Source organism: Lactuca sativa, chromosome 5, assembly GCF_002870075.4.
Source record: "Lactuca sativa cultivar Salinas chromosome 5, Lsat_Salinas_v11, whole genome shotgun sequence".
In the NCBI taxonomy this organism is placed as follows: Eukaryota; Viridiplantae; Streptophyta; class Magnoliopsida; order Asterales; family Asteraceae; genus Lactuca; species Lactuca sativa.
Window position 1 is genome coordinate 360,237,130 of NC_056627.2, and position 13,298 is coordinate 360,250,427.

The window sequence follows — 13,298 nt, forward strand, 5'->3', positions numbered from 1 at the left end:
GACAATAAGCACATAATTCACATATGACTTCCAGCTGATATTTAATATTTTAATTAATACTTGTATTAAATCATGTTCATGAAAGGGACTACGCACTCACTTGACAAAGTGTTTGGTGATTCGTGAATTGGGCAGAGCTTCTCCTTACACCTTTTTCCAAAATACCTAGACGTACATAACACTAAGTCTTAGTCTAATTTCATACTTCATGGAACTATTATCCTAAGGGTTTAGATTCCTCAACAATCCTAAATTCTACTTCAAAATCTAAATAAGGAATAACCAGGTAGGTGATGGGTTATAGGCATAACAAAACAAACTTAAAACTCTTAAGTGTGCATCCAACCTAAAACAAGATCTATATTTTCATTATTGAACCTATAACTATGAACGTCAAAATAAGAACCCTAAAAACCTTAGGTAATTTTCCAAATTACTAAAGAAAAGGTTTAGGGTCACATACATTTTATTTGTTATAGTAAACAACAAAAAAAATTCCCTTTGAAGGATCTCTTGGAAGCAAGCACCACAATTGTCGTGTCTCTAATGGAACCACGCCCAAGCTAGCATGATTTCAAATAGTTTTATTTATACTTTTGTATTAAAATATGATTGTTGTTTATACAATGACTAATTACATGATGGGGTGGAAGAAATTTAGATAGATAAAGATAAATTAGTTAAATTTATAAAAGAAAAACTATTTGAATAGATTAACCATTAAAGACAAGATTGTCAAGATTAGGGTCTTATCCAACATCATTTTATATTTTGCAAGATTGTGATCTTAAGATCAGATTGAGATTGAAAGATCATACTAAAATGAAATCATATTCAAATTTTCTTGTAAGGTCTTGGATGTACAGTATATATTATAAGTTGATGTTGATTAAGACGTCAATATGAAAATGACTTTAACTTCTTAAGCATGAACAATAACTTTTATTGTTGTAAACCATGAAAATTAGGAGAAAACATATTAATTAAAAAAATAAAGAATATTAGTGTGATCATGTACAACTAAAGGATTAAGATCACAAAGAGAATATCATGCATGTGACATACCTAGTTTGTAACAACCTTGAGAAATTTCGTCACTAATCGCCATTAGAAAATAATAGGAAAATAAATTTAATAGAAAGCATTGTATGTAACGCCTAGAATCTAGAAGGTAATTATGGAAATAAATCATCCTTGCTATAGGCCAACTCTTCGAGTTTAAGGAACGAAACTCGACGTGTTGGAGGTCTTCGGCACGTGCATTTTTGAGGATCAACTCGACGAGTTGGACGTTATTTGAGAAACCCTAATTTCGGGGTTTAGCACCCTATTTAAACACCTTGAGTGTTGTGAGCTCATTTTGAGTGCATTTTGGGGTGTTTGAAGCTTATTGAAGGAAGAGGATCTTAGTGCAAGGTGGAGATTCAAGAAGGAGCTTTCAGATCTCGATTCCTTGCTCCATTTCTAGAATTTTTCGGGTGTAAAGTCTCAACCTTGCTTATTATATGCTTAGATCTCCTTGTTAGGACTAGTTTCCATGGTTTAGCCAAGTTTGAATGGTTGATAAGGGTGTTGGTCGTCCCAAAGGAGTTATTCTTTCATATCTGTGGTTCTTAGGAGCTCTTGTGGCATAAAGGTGCCAAATTTATGGTCTTAAGGGATCCATGCATCCATTAAGCCCTTCTTTTGGCCTCTTTTGAGATTTTGAGCTTATTGTAGCCTTTCATGAGAGTAAAGTTGGAAACTTTACTTGACCTTTCGGTCTTTAAGGTCCAGATCTGCATCCATGAGCTTTGTCTTGATGATTTGGTGATTAATGATTAAGCTTTTAATCTCTTAAGCTTAGGTTTTTGGGTTTTTGACCCATTAGAATGGATCTTAAGGGTATTTGAAACTTTACTCTTCCAAGCATTATTTCAGTTAAGATCTGAGTGGTGGAGCTTTTAGTTTGGAGATTGGTGACTTAATAGATTAAGAGGTTTTGTTGACTGAAGAACTCGGCGAGTTCAAGGGTGAACTCGGCGAGTTGGAATGATTTTTTTTCCGATTCTATTGTCTAAAGGGGAAACTCGGCGATTTCATGGGTGAAATCGATGAGTTGGATCAACTTTTCACGATTCTATTGATTAATGGGGGAACTCGGTGAGTTGGGTCAACTTGGAGCATTGACTTTGACTTTTGACTTATAACTTTGACCAAGTTGTCCCAGGGGGTGTTTGAGGTAATCTAAATTGTAAAATATGGGCTTAGGATAAGGCCAGTATGGGATTAGTCCCAATTTGGAAAATTCGGCCATTAATGGGCTTTTATGGATTTTGTGGTTTTGGATCTTGTTGGATTTGGGCTTGGGCCTTAGTTATGAATCTTGTTGGGCCAATGGTAAAATGATAATTTTACCCCAAGTATGGATTATGGATCATGGTTTGGAACCCAATTGCTAGTTGGGTGATATTTTGGTATTGTTAGCTCGAGGAGTTGTTAGAGCAGCAGCTAAGGATTTCTTGCAGTGAGCTTCAACATTCGAGGTAAGTCTCCTAACTGTTGTATGGGTTGAAGGCACCAATGCCGGCCCATTTGGCTTATGTATTATTGTAAGACCCGAGGGTTATCCCTTCGCATTATCTATAAAAGACCAGGAGGCGGCTCTTGGCACACTATATGCAAGACCAGAGTCGGAACTCTAGCAAGTAGTTACTTAAGTAGTGTAGTTTATATGCTAGTTGTCTTTGTGATGCTTGCATGAAAGACCAGGAGGTGGCTCCTAGCACTTGTTTGTAAGACCCAAGGTTGTGGCCCCCGACCTGGTAAGAAAGACCACGAGGCGGCTCGTGGCATAATGGAAAAACTATGCTTAGAACATAGCACTCTTATTGATTATGGTATACGAATGATATGTATGGCTCAAGGTTATGTACGACATGTATTGCTAATTGGATATGTATCGTATGTGGTATTTGGGGAACTCACTAAGCTTTGTGCTTATGGTTTTCAGTTTATTGTTTCAGGTACTCCGGTTTTCAAATGAGAGAGCTCGAGACGATCGCAGTGCATACACCCACGTTTTCCGCAATATGTGATCTTTGGGAATGAAATCTGAATATTGTTTTATTTTAAATGCTTTTTAATGTTTGGATAAGTTTTCATTAGTGTTTTGACAATAATAAAAATGAATTTTTACACTGGATTTTTGGGATGTTTCATTGTAATATTCGATTTTTAAGATAAAAAGAATCAGATATGTTGTTACATTTATTTGCTAAAAATCATCCATTAGGCTCTAAAAATTAGCAATCAATAATTTGTGACATTTTCCGAAGGAGAGAGTTATGGGTTTTATAAAAATAAAAATCAACCGCGTATTTAAGATTAATTACACTGAAATAGTACTTAGAGATTGGTTGAGTTTTAAGTGAAAGTGAAAAAAGGAGTTTTGTAGTACTCCTAGAGATATAAACTTTAGGAAAAAGTTTGTTGTAAATGGAATCCCTGAGTTAGTTACGATTTTTATAAAATCATTAATTCTTACCCCCGTTGGGCTCGAAAATGAAAGTCAATACCGGTCAAAACAACCAAAAGGAAAGTTGTAGTACCTCTTGAGAGGGTCTAGTTGGAGCACACACGAGGAAGTAATGATTTTAGAAAAATGTTTACTTGTGCGTCAAGTGCGTGCCATCACACGCCATGCACCTGACACCAGATTCGATCAGATTGCGAGAGATATGGTTGAGTAGGGAGGGGACACGTGGCAACTTCTTGTGGAGCCACGGTGTTCAAATGCACATCTTGCTTATGAGATTCGCGACGCGTACACCCAAAACTCGACTATAAATAAAGGGTTGTGCCATTCAACATAACACACCTTCAAAACACTCATCTCTCTCTCTCTCTCTGGTTCGTGTGTTGCCTTGTGGAGTGGTCCCCAGAGTTCTGAGCTCGTCTCTACCCTACATCAGCGGTTTCAAAACCTTAGAGTGAGTTCACAACCTCTATTTTAGTGTTTTAAAATGTTTTCAGGGGGAATACATGCTTAACTAGGGTGAACATTTGGACCGGATCAAACCGAACCGAACAAGACCGGTTTTAGAGAATATTGTGGACCGTGGACCGGACCGGATGAGACTTCCCGGGTCCAGGTCCAAGTCCAGTTTTTTCGGTTTATGGTCACAGTTGGACCGGTACAACTTTAATTGCATAGAGTACAAGTCGTTAAAATAAGTTTTTAGGTTTGATAGAACTCGTTAAAACGAATATGTTGTTGGGTTTGATAGAACTCGTTAAAACGAATATGTTGTTGGGTTTGATACGATACAACTTGTAAAAATGATTACATTTCCGTTTCATGCATAACTAATCTACCTTGATGTATAATATTATAACTTGCAAAATTAATTTTCCAAATAAAAGCAACTGACATATAAATCAAGTTCACCAAAAAAAGTTAACAATCTTAAGACAAACATACAAAAGTATTACAGTAATGCCAAAATCATAGTTTAAACTTTAAAATCAATCAAACTAACAAACTTCATAAACTCATAATCTAATCTTCCATTGGCCTCTTCCCCATATCATTTTCATCCATATCTAACATATTTAAAGCTTGTGCAATCTCTACATAAACACAAATGAAAATGCTATTAGTATTAAATAAAAAGTAATAATTGTATAAAAAAGAGCAAAGATTGTAACTTTTTTACCCAAAGCTATATCATCATCGTTCAAGATGTCATCAACGTTGTCAATTATCGGATTTGTAGAATTTCTCACCCAATCTTGGGTGCATAAGAAAGCTTCAACTAATAATGTCGATAAACTAGTCTGATACTCACCTACAACTCTACCACATGTGCTAAACGCGGACTCGGACGCCACACTAACAACAAAATTAAATTGTAACAACATTAATTTATAAAGAAAACTATGAAAGAGTAAAAAAAAAAAGTAATCACCTTTCGTCATCCGAAAAAATATCAGGAACCTAATCGCGTTTACTCTCCACCACCCGAGAATTGAAATTTTTTTCTTATAATTAACTATATTCTCTTTCAAATAAGTTTTTAACTCGTTATCTCTTGGATCCGAGTTGCTACCTCCTGTACAAAGAAAATCGCTGAAAAAATCGTTATAATTATCAACATCAATGACTATTTGACTCGCTTCTTGTTGATATGATCAACCGTTGTCAAATCGTTCCAAGTAGGTCATAAATAAATTCTTCATCCTATTCTCAACCTCTCAAACCATTTGACATGCTTTTATTTCTATCCCTGCGGGGGTCAATGACAGTTCCATGTAACCTATCATTTTTTAAATGCATGTAACAAAAAAAGGTGATTTGGTGGTAGTATCAGGTAAAACCGCAAAGTACATAAAATCGTTCATCTTTTTGTATGCAACCCAATACTTTTCGTATTTCGTCTTCATGTCTTTTACCATTTTGAGAAACATTGGTTTGGTTCACCGCTTTCTTAGATGTATGTCCACATCTAAGACTTCGCAGATAAAAATATTTACCAAAGGTTTTGATGTAGCTGAAACAAGCTCTGTTTTTGTCTTGAATTTTTCAAAGAACTTCACCATTTTGGTTACAATTTCAAAGTCATAATTTTTCGGTACTCTACCTGATGGGTTTTAGCTATAAGAACATCTTATGTGCTCATATAAACCCTAATGCTTGGATCTAGGTTTCTCTATTGTACATGCAATTCATCCAAGACTATAAACCCTAGATCTAGAATATGATAATCAATATAACATACAAATAAGGGTTTATATCATACCTTGATTGTTATGTAGCAATAACAATCTCAAATCCTTCTTGTATTGACTTTAGAAAGCTTAGAGTCACAAATGTCACTCCTCTAATGGTTCACAAACACCAAGAGCAAGAGGATGAAGAGGAGGAGAGAAGGAGGCTGCCCAAAAACGTGTGGAAACCCTAGAGAACAAGTTCACCACGTTTTTGGATCATAAGGGTTCTATATATAATGAGGTTATTAAGGTTATCTAACAAGAAGCCCTAAGCAACCCATGGACTCCTTTCCTTAAAGGCCTTGGACGATTTCCAATGGGTTTCCACATAGAATTCGTCCAACCTTATAATATAAGGCAATCCATGGCCCAATTGCAATTATCTTATAATTACAATTCTAGTCCCTTAAGTTTAATCAATCTCTTTTAGCCACAAACTTAATTCTTATTAATTCTTGACTAATATTAATTAAACAATATGATTTCTCCTTTAATATATTATTCTCATAATATATTAATAAATCATATTTAATCCTTTCTCTCCATAATTCATCCTATCAAGTTGCTTTGGTGAAGGCAACCCAAAACGACCATGCACCATCGGGTCAAGTACATACCAAAATAGTTATGGACTTAGACACTAATCCAACAGTCTCCCACTTGGATAAGTCTAATAACTATTATGCGTATGACTTCAGATCCTAATCTGCAATCGTAGCTTTCCAAAGCCGCTGTCAACTCTGATCCTATCAGATATGCGTGTCCTTTAGATAAGGGTTCATATATTCCTTCATTCTAGATATCGTATGAGACATGATTTCTAATCATTCTCTCTGTACTATTTCTCGACTTCTGATTTATGATGACTGAGTAATTGAACAAATCAAATTAGCCCTAGCCCGGCCGAGCATTAACATTTGTCATCACTAAATCATCGATGGGCCCAAAGATATCGCTTTTATCCTACTTTGGATAAAAGGAATGGATAAACTTTGATTCAATGCTCGCTTGCACTCACTCACCGAATCACACACAACAATATGTTTTATGACACCAAGTTACTGGTGCGTTTACATATTATCAATGTGCAACCGATTTTCAATATACAACTCACACATCTCGGTTTCAAGAATATAAGATATTATCGTCTCACCAATCACTCGTGATACAATTCATGGAGTGATCCAAGTGAGCATGGGTTTAATCCAATGCTCAAATCATATTCATAAGCACTCATGAACGTTGCAGCAAACATTTGCTTATGTCTAATACTCTTTAGGCAATCCACACACCAATTCACGACAGTCTTTATTCATACCTACTTCCAACATATGAACGACTGTGGCCCGTTCGAATAACTTGACTGCTCTAAACCAATTAAATTATTCAGGAAGTCAAAACATGCAAAGTGAAACACAAGAATAATACTAATCCCATATGACCTCAAACCTTTGAGCATAAATAAAACACCTTTTATTTATCACCATATCGATTACTCATTATTTGTTGTTTCGGGTAATCAACTTCTTACTTGAATTATTACTACACTTGTCCCATGCTCTTAGCATGCACACAATGTTTACCTATGGTTCTTACTCTGTGAAATAGATCAAATGAACACATTTCCAATCATACTCATTTCACAACTCCCAATCCTTTTCACAAGTGAAAGAATATCAAATTCTTGTCACTTATGGAATATGCTAGATTCTAACATTTTATGCAATGATCCTTTTGTAATGTCATAGCACAAAAGTCACAATGACTATTGCCAATGATATTACAAAGTCCTCTATCGGAGATTGCTATAAGACAATTCCTTAGATGTGATGTCTCTCACTCAAAGTACATTCCTTTGAACATCCTTTTGCATAAAATTTCTAATCTAGACATTGATTCTTTTTAATATTCAATTCCCAATATGGACACGTTTCCATATTTTCCATATGACAACTCATACTTAATAGAATCTTATCTATTCATAATAATGTCAATTTGGTCCATCCAATACTATACTTCCAACTACTCACAAGCGACCAATCCTCGGTGAACTTTGGATTGTCCTTTGATAGTTGTTTAATTATCTTAGTCAAAACCGATTCTTCTCCTTTTCCCCTCTAAATGCGCTAGACATTTGGAAAATTTTAGAATGGTCAAATATTATAGCATTTGTAATCAATCCTATATCCGAAGCGTATGGGACACGATGCATAATGTCTTACATGAAGATTCGATACTTTATCAATCTTCTGCCATAATATTTTATGTGCTACGTTCTCAAAATTCGAACTATGAAGAGGAATGTCGTAATCATAATCGAAATTTGAGAACACACTATGTATCCTTGACTAAATTTATTAACATTTCACAACCTAAACCTTTAAATTTGAAATGAAGCATAATATTCTCTCCTTTAGTTATAGCAAAACAACTTTTTAACCCTTACAACTTTGCAAAGTATAACTCTTGTTTTCTATAATTAATATTGCTAACTTGCAATACTTTCCATAATAATCATATAATCATAAAATTTATGCTCCCACTATCATGATGATTATTATAAACATAACACTTATGCTCCCACTAGCTTTGACATGTATTCAGAAACCAGCTTAACTTCCAGAAAAACAATACTTATTGAATTTCTTAAGTTCATGTTTCTAATACCCAATGCTTTGATAATCTTTTATCAAGGCTTCTTAAATTTATACACCTTTGCCTTAGATAGTTCATATGTGTGTCTAAACAATTCAGACCAATTACCAAATCTCACAATTCGAATCATGGAAAGGGATACCGAAACCTTTCAAGATCATTAAGACTCCCACTGACTCCTTGACATATAAGATTCTCTTGTCAATAACCATTTCTTGACAAACAAATATTCAAGAGTTAGTGTAGTTTTTATCAAAACACTTCATAAATTGGTCCTAGTTGGTCTTTGTCTTATCCAAGACATCACAACTTTCCACATTTGATGAATGTTATATACTTATCACTCAATGTCACAATCTTAACTCTAAGACTTGTTTTGGAACGAAGTATGATTGACTTCTTGATTTAACCATTTCTTCAATTCTTGATTCCTCTTCTTAGACATACAATTGTACCAAGACTCACTTAGAGGATCAATTGAGATATGGTTCTTAATCATTAAGACCTATCATAAAGCATAAAACGTACTCTCCCTTCTTCTTAGAATGGAGAAACTTTTATTTTTTTTTGCCTACTTGATTCTTCTTATTCGTTCTTCTATTGATGTAAACTTTTTCAATCAATTCAGAATTACACTTAATCTTATAAGTATAATCATATTTACTAAACCTTTAGTAAATCATGACGAATATCTTTGTTACTCTTATGGTGGACTTGATCAACACGCAACTTTGTGTACTCGATCTTCTAGTCCTTCACTTGACACTTTGTCAATGAATTAGTCTAATTTCCAAATATGAAATTTCTCATTCATCGTGCAACCAAGTTGCATGATTCCAAGTTTCTGTCCAATTGAAACTTGGACGATGAGAAACTCTCCCTATTTGGTAAATTCTTGACATTTCCATAAACAACATAATTAAGAATCAAATCCATTATTTCTAATATTAGAAACCCTCAAACATCAATTTTCATGCATGCCATTGCAAGGATAAATAAATAATATAAAATCAAAATTTATTTTATTGCGAAAAAATTTGTCCTTACAATGCAATTCATTGAAAAACTATGCTAATACATATTTCTAATTCTAGCTCTAAGTAGTAGCTTAAGAATCTAATCTTCAAGTAATGCGATCGAAATCCATTCCTTCACGGTTAGATTCTGCTCAGTTCTTCCCTTAAGCTTCCTTTCTTTTCTTCGATCCTACAAAACATCAATTGTAATCTCATCACATTATGTATTAAGAATCTAGAATAGAAGCTTAAAAGAGTTAGTCAATGGATTTTACCTAAAGCAGAGCCATACGTTTTGACTCTCCCATCTCTTAGATCTCTTAGGTAAATAGGGCAGCTTCGTCTCCAATGCCCCTTCTCTTGGTAATAAAAGCAAATTATCTCTTTTGGAACAAAACATGGAATTACTTCTGACATTGCCTTTCTCTTATGATCAAACTTTTTGATCATAGCATGTCTTTCGTTGCCATTGTCTATATCCATAGAGGTCTTGAAGGCAGATTCACCAATCAACTTTGCTTTTCCATTGCGCCAAACCATTGCTGATTCAGCAGCAATAAGCATATAAGTGAGATCTATAAGGGTCACGTTGTGGTTCATCATATAGTACTCTCTTACGAACTCACTATACGAGTTAGGAAGTGACTGAAGAACCCAGTCAACAGCCATCTCCTCACAGACAACGGATCCCAACATTCTTAACCTATCAATGTGTGACTTCATCCCTAGGATGTGTGCACACACCGACTTTCCTTCTTTATGTTTACTTGCCAAAAGGGCTTGAGCAAGCTTGAACTTTTAAAGCCTTCGAACTTGTGGGTTAGGGAGAATAATTGGAGGAGGTGGAGGAAGAGAAGCATGATCTCTTGTTCCTTGATCGAATCGTGGAATATCATCTTCATGCGGAATGCTTGTTCCATGGGATTTGGGAAGACCATAGTTGTCATACTTTGACATCTACAAAACGGAAGAAAACAAATTCAAGTTAGTTGATTGGTTGAGTCCTTAATAAATCACCCAAATGAGATATTAAGGCTAGGACCCAACACAATACGCTACAACCTAGAAAAGGGATGCCGTAATCTAGTTGCAGAATATTTGAAGGTAAGTGAATGACGATTCACTAATTTCCACCATGAAAAACGAAAAAGAAATTTAAGTTTTAAATCTATGAAAACTCCTAGATCCTTTGAGATTCATTGAACATTTCAATGGCATGTTTAAATCTCGATATGCCCTTCTAGTTTGTGACTGGGATGCCGAGGATCACAAAGCGGGTGTGAATAACCATGTAAACTTACATGGTGCCCTCACATGTTACAGTCACCTATTCGATGTGCCTGTAAATCACACACGCTCCACCGAACTATGACAAACATTGAGTCACCCTTTGCTACCTTTGCTTAGAACCATTTAGTGTGCCGGTTAACCACACACGCTCCACTAACGTATTCACAAGGGCACAAAGTGTAATTTCAGGGAATTGCATCAATTCACTTTGCCTAAGTAACTAAGATTGGGAATTTGTAAAACATTTAGTTACTTTTGTACTTCATTATACTTATAATGGAAGGTTTTTGTCCTATCCTACCCGTTCGGCTAACGACCCTCCACTAGTCAAGAGTGCGGTGGGTAAGAGTGGATACCCATTCAATCGCCATTTTATAGGCAATTTCCTTAAACACCCCTTATAGACCAGCTTCGTGAATGAGGCCTACTAACGGTAAGACTGACTTTTACTCATACATATATATAATGTTAGACTTTTAATGGTATATATAGTATAGGGTGTATTTTACACTTTTAAAATACTAGGAGGTCAAATTTAACAATTATACTTTTAATTCAATTAAATTGTAAACCTAAACTTTTATGGATTTATTAAACCTCTTTTAATTATACACCTTAATTAATTAATAAAACCATAAGGTGTGATTTGAACTTTTCAAAACAATACTAGGGTTTTAGAATTTAACATTCCTAAATTAAACCTTTTAATCAACTTTTAAATTCCAAAACTTGAGGACAAGTTTTGAAACATTTCAAAGCATTAGGGTTTCAACTATTTAAATTTCAAAACTAAACTTTTGAGTTTAAATTTAAACTATAAAACCGTGAGGGGAAAAATTGAAACTTTTCATAACACAAAGATCAAATAACAAATAATATAAATTAAACAATTAATTTCATCATTATCTATATTTGACCTAATTTTCAATTTCTTGCAAAATAAGTTACCCAATTAATACAAATGATCCAATCTTTATCATATAAGGAAGTTATTATCTAATCAATTGGTAATTACCTTGTGTTTTGGCAAGGATATTCTTTAAGAAACAATAAAATTCGTATTTTATAGGTTTAAAACGAATATGGTAATTATCCTTAAGCAAAACAGCAACAAAATCCGAAGTTTCCTCTGTCTGACGCTCCGACTCGCCGAGTCACACTTTGGAACTCGCCGAGTAGGGCTGACTCGCCGAGTCAGGTCAAACAGAAAGCCAGAATACGATTTTCAGCTACATAATGCATCAATACAATAGAAACCAATCAAGGCTCTGATACCACTGATGGGTTTTAGCTATAAGAACATCTTATGTGCTCATACAAACCCTAATGCTTGGATCTAGGTTTCTCTATTGTACATGCAATTCATCCAAGACTATAAACCCTAGATCTAGAATATGATAATCAATATAACATACAAATAAGGGTTTAGATCATACCTTGATTGTTATGTAGCAATAACAATCTCAAATCCTTCTTGTATTGAATTTAGAAAGCTTAGAGTCATAAATGTCCCTCCTTTAATGGTTCACAAACACCAAGAGCAAGAGGATGAAGAGGAGGAGAGAAGGAGGCTGCCCAAAAACGTGTGGAAACCCTAGAGAACAAGTTCACCACGTTTTTGGTGCATAAGGGTTCTATATATAGTGAGGCTATTAGGGTTATCTAACAAGGAAACCCTAATTTGGATGCTTAAGCCCTAAGCAACCCATGGACTCCTTTCCTTAAAGGCCTTGGACGATTTCTAATGGGTTTCCCCATAGAATTCGTCCAACCTTATAATATAAGGCAATCCATGGCCCAATTGCAATTATCTTATAATTACAATTCTAGTCCCTTAAGTTTAATCAATCTCTTTTAGCCACAAACTTAATTCTTATTAATTCTTGACTAATATTAATTAAACAATATGATTTCTCCTTTAATATATTATTCTCATAATATATTAATAAATCATATTTAATCCTTTCTCTCCGTAATTCATCCTATCAAGTTGCTTTGGTGAAGGCAACCCAAAAGGACCATGCACCATCGGGTCAAGTACATACCAAAATAGTTATGGACTTAAACACTAATCTAACACTACCGAGATCTCTTTTATATGATTTATCTGTCAAAGATACATAAAATTCAGAATTATAGTCTAAAATAATAGCTAAAAAGCTTAAATATTTCAACGTTCAAGGATTGTAACTCATTAAATATAATACCAAAATCAAAAAAATTATAATCTAAATTAATCTACAAATTGTAAACTAAATGTTGGAAAAAACCTTAGGTCAATCCGACTTAAAAAGAATGAGTTATGGTTGCTTAAAGAATTTCACATATTACAATATTTTAAAACTCTTGCTGAAAAGCAGAAATTTTTCAGCTTTGATAGCTCAACTTTGAAAGACTGTAACTCATTGAATATAATACCAAAACTAACAAAATTATCATCTAAATTCATCTACAAATTGTAAATTAAACGTTGGAGAAAACCGCGTGTCCATCCGACTTAAAACAAATGAGTTATGATTGTTTAAAAAATTTCACAAATTACAAAATTTTAAAAATCTTGTTGAAAAACTGAAATTTTTTAGCTTT